The sequence below is a fragment of the Triticum dicoccoides genome, chromosome 6A (genome assembly GCF_002162155.2).
Source record: "Triticum dicoccoides isolate Atlit2015 ecotype Zavitan chromosome 6A, WEW_v2.0, whole genome shotgun sequence".
In the NCBI taxonomy this organism is placed as follows: Eukaryota; Viridiplantae; Streptophyta; class Magnoliopsida; order Poales; family Poaceae; genus Triticum; species Triticum dicoccoides.
The window spans coordinates 187892556-187902299 of record NC_041390.1 but is presented as its reverse complement, the minus strand read 5'-3'; positions in this window follow the sequence as shown (position 1 = coordinate 187902299).

Below are 9744 nucleotides of genomic sequence, written 5' to 3'. Positions count from 1 at the left end.
GCTCAGACGTCCGACTGTGGCATTTCTTTTAAAGCCCTTTCTGCGATGTCGCTCAGACGTCTGACTGTGGCATTTCTTCTAAAGCCCTTTCTGCGATGTCGCTCAGACGTCCGACCGTGGCATTTCTTTTAAAGCCCTTTATGTGGTGTCGCTAAGATGCCCGACTGTGGCATCATTCCCTTATTTTTATTTGTTCACCTTTCGAGGCGTCACTTCAGACACCCGATCGGTCCTTATTTATGCTCTGTGGGATTTCAGGCGGACTACCGCCGTTTCCCTTTTTACTTACCCGTTATGCCAATTTTATTTATTGTGCATTAAGGAATTAATCATGTTGCATCCATGCATGTATTTGTTATATCTTACGTCCGAACTGTCTTGCGAGTACTTTCAAAGTACTCACTGGCTTGTTGATTTGGCCAGATGCTGACGAAGGCGATCTCATGGATGAAGAGTTCGATAGCGAGTCCGACACTTAGAGGAGTCCCAGTCAGTCTCGTGCGACCCTGGATTTGGCCACTGTTTTACGTCCGCTTCCGCTACCAAATAAATTTATCGAGCCTCACCTCGACGTTCGATGAAATGATATTCTTAGAGTCTTGTATTTCCCTTCCCGCTGTGTTTTTCCACCACCAGCCTATCCTTGAGTCAGTAGTATGTCTCCACACCACTGTGTTCTGTCCGCCATTATGTATGATTATTGGCGTGCTTGTAATAATTTGGTTGAGCAGCCACAGTTCAACCCTGTAATATATTTTTATGCTACTGGCTTATTGTATCAAGAAATTGTCTACCAGTGAGGAGGATTTCTCTCATACTGGACTCAAAAGACTGGTTTATCAATAAATATTTTTATTGAAAAACCGGTCGTGACAAGCTTGGTACCAGAGCCAGGCTGAATGTAGGAAGCCACTAGGTGCGATCGCTAATTAGTCATTAGCATGTCAGAGCTATTTTATGATTTTGCAATTGTAGTCATTTTCTGTCAGTCAGCATAAATTTATGATCTGACCCTGCAGAATTTTGCCTACTTTTGTAGATGGCCGACATCAGCTGCGAGTCTCAGACCTTCGCCAACGTGCCCGATGGGTTCGTCAAGCTTCTTTCTTCCATCGTTCAGGTCGCGATGGGGCCATCCGTGCGCCCAGTCTTCACACTCTACCAGCACCGAGTCAACGACAGTCTGACCATGCACCAGGCCGCGGTGCAGTTCAGGGGAGGGCGTGGTGAGTTATGCCGCTTCCGGTTCGTGGGAAGAGCCATGCCTACGGAGAGGCATGCTATGCAGATGGCAGCCCGCGAGGCGATAGCTCGTCTCAGGGATGTCCTTCCCGTGATGAAGGCTCGTCGTTACCGTTATCTTCCGTGCCATGTGCCTTACACCTGTCACTACGCATACTCCTGCCCCAGAGGAGAACGAGACGAGGCTTTTGAGATGCTCATTGAGTATCTCCGGGCCCTGGAGGCAGCCTTCGACAACCTGGTGGACGACTTCATAGCTACCCGCATGGACTCAGTCCATGGCTGTGCTGCCAACAGGAGGGAGCTCCTACCCATCGCTCCGCCACCGACTTTTGTCTCGTCATCAGCATCTTTTACGCCAATGAGGAGCGTATGACTGAAATCAAGAAGATGGAGAAATTCCTTGACGGTCTGGCACCCGCGCTTAAATGCCAACTGGTCGTGCACACTTTTCCTGATTTTAAAACGCTGGTGGACAAGGCCATTACTCTGGAAAATGAGAGACGCAGTCTGGAAGATATCCGCAAGCGAAAAAGGGACCAGACTAATCACACTCGCAATCACCGAAGCAAGATAGATTTTAAAAAGGGTGGGACACCCAAATTCTCATCCAACGTCTCACGCCCAATCAAGAATTTTCATGCAAGGGACAAGGAATTCACCTATCGCCCCGGCGTTACTTGTTACGCTTGTGGAGAAGAAGGGCATTATGCCAAACAGTGCCCCAAGTCAAGGAACTCAACCCCAAAGCCGAACAACGGCGGCAATAATTCAGCGCCCAAGCGAAACAATTTCAATCCCAACAATAACCACAGGAAGGGTCATCTGAACCACGTAACCAAAGAGGAGGCACAAAATGCTCCGGATATCGTACTCGGTACGTTTCCTGTCAACACAATACCTGCAATGGTTTTGTTTGATTCTGGAGCTTCTCACTCTTTCATCTCGAAAAGTTTTGCTTTGTAAAATAATTTTTCGATGCTTCCTTTGGAGAAATCCATAATAATCAAGTCCCCCGGGATTCAGCAAGTTTCTTAGAATTACTGTCAGAATGTGGTCATTGAGTTTGAAGGATTGGAGTTTTACGCAAATCTTATTGTATTGGAAAATAAAGGACTGGATGTCATCCTAGGGATGGATTGGCTAACCACCAATAAAGGTTTTATCGACTGTTTCAACAGGACCGTGATTCTCACACACCACCAAGGGAAGACAATAAGAGTATCAGCCAAGGAAGGAAAAAGACCCCGGCAACCGAGATTAAATAAGGTGGACGTTTCTGAGCTAAACAAGGTTCCAGTAGTGTGTGAATTTCCAGATGTATTCCCTGAAGAGCTGCCAGGCATGCCACCAGACCGAGAAATAGAATTCCGCATTGATCTAGCACCAGGAACCACCCCCATATACAAGAAACCATACAGAATGGCACCATCCGAGTTGATCGAATTGAAGAAGCAAATAAAGGAATTACTGGATAAAGGATACATTCGGGCCAGCTCCTCACCTTGGGGATCACCAATTTTATTTGCCAAGAAGAAGGATGGAACACTGAGATTGTGTATCGACTATCGAGCACTTAACATGGTCACAGTCAAAAACAAATACCCGATGCCAAGGATAAACGATTTGTTTGATCAACTTGCTCAGGCCAAGGTATTCTCAAAAATTGACTTAAGGTCAGGATACCATCAATTGAAGGTACGAACGGAAGATATCCCCAAAACAGCCTTCACCTCCAGATATGGACTGTACGAGTTCACAGTGATGCCATTTGGATTAACTAACGCCCCGGCATATTTTGTTCACCTCATGAACAAAGTATTTATGAAGTTTATGGACAAATTCGTCATAGTATTCATCGACGATATTCTGGTATACTCCAAAACACCAGAAGAGCACGCAGAACATCTCAGGATTGTACTAGGAGAGCTAAGGAAACACCAATTGTATGCCAAGTTCAGCAAGTGCGAATTTTGGCTAAGACAAGTAGGTTTTCTAGGCCACGTACTGACTCAAGACGGTATAGCAGTGGACCCAGAGAAAGTCAAGGCCGTACTTGACTGGAAGTCACCAGCCAGCGTAACGGACATACGAAGTTTCTTGGGAATGGCAGGATATTACCGCAGATTTATTGAAGGATTTTCCACCATATCCAAGCCTATGACACAGTTACTCAAGAAAGATAAGAAGTTTGAATGGACAGAAGCCTGCGAGAAAAGTTTCCAAGAGCTAAAGCGGAAATTAACAACAGCACCGGTATTAATTGTACCCGATATACACAAGAATTTTGAAGTATTTTGTGACGCATCCAGAAAGGGTCTCGGATGCGTGTTGATGCAAGAAGGCAAGGTTGTCGCCTACGCTTCAAGGCAACTTCACAAACACGAGGAAAATTATCCCACTCATGATTTAGAAATGGCAGCAGTTATTCATGCACTCAAGGAATGGAGGCATTTCCTACTTGGGAATCGATGTGAGATATATACGGATCACAAAAGCCTCAAATACATTTTTACGCAGCCAGAACTAAATTTACGGCAACGCCGCTGGTTGGAATTGGTAAAGGATTATGATGTTGGTATCCATTACCATCCAGGGAAAGCAAACGTAGTGGCCGATGCCCTGAGTCGGAACCCCAGCTCCGACGGGAACTATCTGCACAGCTTGAGGCCCGAATTCCATCAAGAATTTGTCAAGCTCAACTTGATAATGGTAGCAGAAGGCACCATATCAAACTTGGAAATACAACCACACCTTGTGGAGAAAATTAAAGAGGCTCAGTCCGGTCACCCCAGCATTGAAGGAATTAAAAGGAAGTTGAGTATGGGCAAGGCCTCGGAATTCGTCATAGACAATGAAGGAATATTATGGTACGGAGAAAGGCTATGCGTGCCAAACATAGAAGACTTTAAACGGCAAGTTTTAACTGAAGCACACACCACTCCATATTCGATCCACCCTGGAGGAACCAAAATGTATAAGGATATTCAGGAAAGATTTTGGTGGCACGGTATGAAGAGGGACATAGCCGCTTTCATTGCATGTTGCGACTCATGTCAACGCATAAAAGCCGAACATCAGAGACCAGCCGGACTACTGCAACCTAACAAAATACCTGAGTGGAAATGGGATGAAATAGGGATGGATTTTATTGTCGGATTACCTCGATCACGACACGGGAATGATGCCATATGGGTCATCACTGACAGGTTGACCAAAGTAGCACACTTTATTCCAGTGAAGACAACCTACACCACTCAGAGGCTTGCCAGGATTTATCTTTCCCGCATAGTCTGTCTGCACGGTGTCCCGAAGACTATAATTTCCGACAGAGGCACTCAGTTCGTCTCAAGATTTTGGGAGCAATTACAACAGGCTCTGGAAAGCCAACTAGCCTTCAGTACCGCATACCATCCACAGACTGATGGACAAACAGAACGCGTAAACCAGGTTTTAGAAGACATGCTGAGAGCATGTGTCCTCACCTATGGAACCAGTTGGGAGGACAGCCTGCCATATGCCGAGTTCGCATACAACAACAGTTACCAGGCCAGCCTGCAAATGGCTCCTTTCGAAGCCCTATACGGAAGGAGATGTCGTACCCCGTTAAATTGGTCAGAGACCGGAGACAGCCGCATCTTCGGACCAGATATGCTCAGAGAAGCCGAGGAAAAAGTCAAGCTAATCAGGGACCGACTTAAGACCGCTCAAAGTCGACAGAAAAGTTATTATGATCAGAAACATCGTAGGGTCAGCTTCGAACCCGGTGAATTCGTATACTTGAGAGTATCCCCGATGAGAGGATTGCAACGGTTTAAGATTAAAGGAAAATTAGCACCAAGATTCATTGGACCATTTTGCATAGTGGCACGAAGAGGCACTGTAGCCTACCAACTAGACTTACCCGAAGACTTGTCCGACATTCACGACGTATTCCACGTCTCTCAATTAAGGAAGTGCGTAAGCAACCCCGAGAAACAAGTATCTCATGAGAGTATTGACGTACAGCCAGACCTCACTTATCGAGAACATCCCATAAGAATATTAGAGGAGTCTGAAAGGAGGACCCGACAGAAAACCATCAAGTTTTTCAAAGTCCAGTGGAGCAATCACACCGACACTGAAGCAACTTGGGAAAGCGAGGATTTTCTTCGGACAGAGCATCCACACTTATTTAAGGATCAGCTGAAATCTCGGGGACGAGATTTTTCCTATGGGGGTAGGTGTTGTGACACTCCAAAATTTTTATTTGGTTTTTTATCAAAAACTTTGTGGTTTTGAGGAGAGAGAGCTTTTTTTAAAATCTTTCTTTTCAGAAAAACCTTCCTCTTAAAAACCTCCTTTTTGCCTTGGCAGGGTTTTTAATTCTTTCAAACTTTGGTGGTTGATCTTTTGCAAACTTTTTCTCTGTTAGTTCCCTCTAAAGATGTAATCTTTTTGGGAGTTTTAATTTGTTCTATTTTTTAAGAGAAGCTCTATGAAAATTTGGGATTTTCTTATCTTTGAAGCCACCCTTGGCTTTGTATTTCTGCCCATGAGATAAAACCCCTCCAAAACCTCCCCTCCCCCTTGTAATCAACCTAAATTCTCTGTCCCAACTAATCCAAACTGGTTTTGGATTTTATTCTAATTATTTTCCCCCTCAATTCAATTCTGAAAATTATTTGGAGCCTGAGGGATTTTCAAAGCAAGTACACTTTTTCATTTGAGTTTTGACCTCAAACCAATTCTCCTGGATTGTCCTTTGAACCCACAAACCAGAACCATCTTAATCCACTCCTCCTCTTTTCAAATTTTTCAAAATACAGTCTCTGCAAGTTTGGACCAGATTTGCCAAATTTGGTGAAATTCATATCCACACTGCTCCAAAAATTCCACCAAAAATCATGCAGCCTACTTGAGCAAGGAGAAGCCACTCCACCAAAAATCAGCTCAAGGAAAAATCACCAGAGGCCAATTTCATTCGGTCGAACACCTTGTGGGCACTGTTACTGTTCAAAGTTCAGAAAATTTAGTTTCAGTGTCATCTTCAGTCCGTCAGTTTCAGTCACGCGGCCACAGTGCCCTTGGCACGTTCCTCGCCGCCTCTTCCTCTTGTCCGAAGCTTCACACGCGTGCGTGGAGCCTTCCTGGCGTCGGTAGCGCGCTGGCTCGCCCTCGCCGGCGTCTTCTGCGGCGTCGGGACCTCCCGTGGCGGCCGACAGGAGGCACACCACGGCAGAACACCGTTCCACGCCGCCCATCGCTCCCTGGCTCTCCGCGTGGCCTCATGCACGCCAGCGCACGCCCGTAGCACAGCCACCATGGCCGGCAAGCACGGAACGCGCTCTCCGCCGCCGACGGGCCTGCGCCATCACCGTTCCATCGAGCTCGCCCTTAACACCCAAACCCCGGCCAGTTTAACACCAAAACGGACCCATTGAACCTCCATGATGACGCTCGACCCCCTAACCACCCCGACCGAGCACTGCGCCACCGTAATCGCTCGCCGGTGATCCTCGTTCACGGCAACCGCCTCGGACTGCCTATATAAAGGGGTCCCGAGCTCACTCTCGTGCACGCAGCACCTCCACTACTCACCAACACCCCGCCAGGCCACTAGGGGGGACCTCGAGGAGGTCTTCTCCCCCAACTCCGGCCGCCTCGCCCCGCCTCGGCCTCCAGCCCGATTCGTTCTGGTGAGGCCATCTCCGGCGCTCAAACCCCGTCCGTTACCCTCTCTAGCTGCCAGGAGCATAACCCCCTCTTCAATTTAACCTTTGCAGCCCTCTCCGACGAGCCCCTCGACCACCCGAGCCGCCGTCCGCCGGAGCAAAGCTCGCCGTCGACGTGGTGCTCGCCGACCGACTCCACCACCATCAACTGACGCGGAAGGGTACCCCGATCACGGAGGTACTCTCCGATCTCTCCGCCTCGCCGTGGATCGCCGCCGGCGACCACCGCGGCTCTCGGGCGCCGGCGAACTCTGCCGCCCCGTTTGAACTTTTGAACCTGACGGGTGGGACCCCACCGTCAGCCTCTCTGCTCTCTCTTTCGAATCGTTTTCTGGAAGCGCCTTCGGGCAGAATGCGTTTTCTCTTCGGGCTGGCGTAGTCTCCACCGAAGCGTTTTCTGTTTTTATAAACTAGCCCCTGGAAATCTTCTGTTTCATTGCAGATAAGTCCCTGGACAAAAACCCTTATAACTTTTAATCAGAAAAGTATTTTTGATTGATTCTTTTTCTGTTCTCTTTAAAATTTTGTCTAGTTTTTTTATCAGATTTATTTGAAAAATATTTGGTTTACCTTCTGTACACTCCTTGGTATTTACGTTAGCGCATATATTTTCTTTAAACCGTAGATACCGAAGGAGGTGACGGAGCCGCGAACTTCACCGAGCTAGGCTCCGACTACTCTGAACCAGGCAAGCATGTTTGAACTTTTGATATGATGAGTGTCTTGGCATGTTTTGCATTTAGTTAGTTTCATGGCATGTCGGTGAGCATACCGATGAACGTTATTTTATGTGATAATGAGGTAAGTGAGTTCGATGATCCATACGTGGATGAATGTGAATATGAATGGCCATGTGTTGGCATGAGGATGGGTACGGTGGCAGTGTTGTAGCATGCCAGTCATACGCCAGACCATGTGACTTCAGTGTCAAACCATATCGGTCCAGTACCTATCATTTCCTTCCTTGTACTACCACATGTTTTCCGCAAGGAATATGGTTTAGTAAGTTGCAAACCGCTTTCAGGGTACACACCAAAGAGGAGAGGCCGTGATGATGGTTCCATGGCCCTGGATTAAAGCCAGTCATCCGGTCAGGGGGCATGGGTGTTTCCGGTTTGGACCGAGAGGGGGGCACCCCTTAGAGCGCGCGTATATAAATTTGATCCCATGCTATTCGAGATTGTGATCTCCCCGTCTCAAAAGTTTTTCTTGGACGATGACTAGGGTGATTCCTAGCATCGAGAGGTAGGATGGGTGTGTACCGGTTAGCTGTGTTTTCTTCTGAAATACCGTAAACGGAACTAGTCCTTCGTGACTACGGAAATCCGTTGGCTGTGGGAAAAATTTTGTACAAACTCTGCAGAGTCATATATTCCTCCAAATCATCTATTCCATGTCAAGTTTCGTTCCTTCTTATCCTAATCAATTGTCAGCTTTGGTGATAGAGACTCCGGTGAATCGCATGAGTGCTAAGTCCGGTTGAATGATTATCCCTGTGGATGGACTAACCCGATTATTCTCATGGATTGAATGTTTATTACGAGTATTATTTACTGGTGAATTTAAAGCCCTTTCTGCGATGTCGCTCAGACGTCCGACTGTGGCATTTCTTTTAAAGCCCTTTCTGCGATGTCGCTCAGACGTCCGACTGTGGCATTTCTTTTAAAGCCCTTTCTGCGATGTCGCTCAGACGTCCGACTGTGGCATTTCTTTTAAAGCCCTTTCTGCGATGTCGCTCAGACGTCCGACTGTGGCATTTCTTTTAAAGCCCTTTCTGCGATGTCGCTCAGACGTCCGACTGTGGCATTTCTTTTAAAGCCCTTTCTGCGATGTCGCTCAGACGTCCGACTGTGGCATTTCTTCTAAAGCCCTTTCTGCGATGTCGCTCAGACGTCCGACCGTGGCATTTCTTTTAAAGCCCTTTATGTGGTGTCGCTAAGATGCCCGACTGTGGCATCATTCCCTTATTTTTATTTGTTCACCTTTCGAGGCGTCGCTTCAGACACCCGATCGGTCCTTATTTATGCTCCGTGGGATTTCAGGCGGACTACCGCCGTTTCCCTTTTTACTTACCCGTTATGCCAATTTTATTTATTGTGCATTAAGGAATTAATCATGTTGCATCCATGCATGCATTTGTTATATCTTACGTCTGAACTGTCTTGCGAGTACTTTCAAAGTACTCACTGGCTTGTTGATTTGGCCAGATGCTGACGAAGGCGATCTCATGGATGAAGAGTTCGATAGCGAGTCCGACACTTAGAGGAGTCCCAGTCAGTCTCGTGCGACCCTGGATTTGGCCACTGTTTTACGTCCGCTTCCGCTACCAAATAAATTTATCGAGCCTCATCTCGACGTTCGATGAAATGATATTCTTAGAGTCTTGTATTTCCCTTCCCGCTGTGTTTTTCCACCACCAGCCTATCCTTGAGTCAGTAGTATGTCTCCACACCACTGTGTTCTGTCCGCCATTATGTATGATTATTGGCGTGCTTGTAATAATTTGGTTGAGCAGCCACAGTTCAACCCTGTAATAAATTTTTATGCTACTGGCTTATTGTATCAAGAAATTGTCTACCAGTGAGGAGGATTTCTCTCATACTGGACTCAAAAGACTGGTTTATCAATAAATATTTTTATTGGAAAACCGGTCGTGACAGGAAAATGCCCGTACCTATCCGAAACCTTTCCGATGTTCAAACATAGCCTTCTAATATATCAATCTTTATGTCTCGACCATTTGAAGACTCCTCGTCATGTTCGTGATCATATCCGGGACTCCGAACTA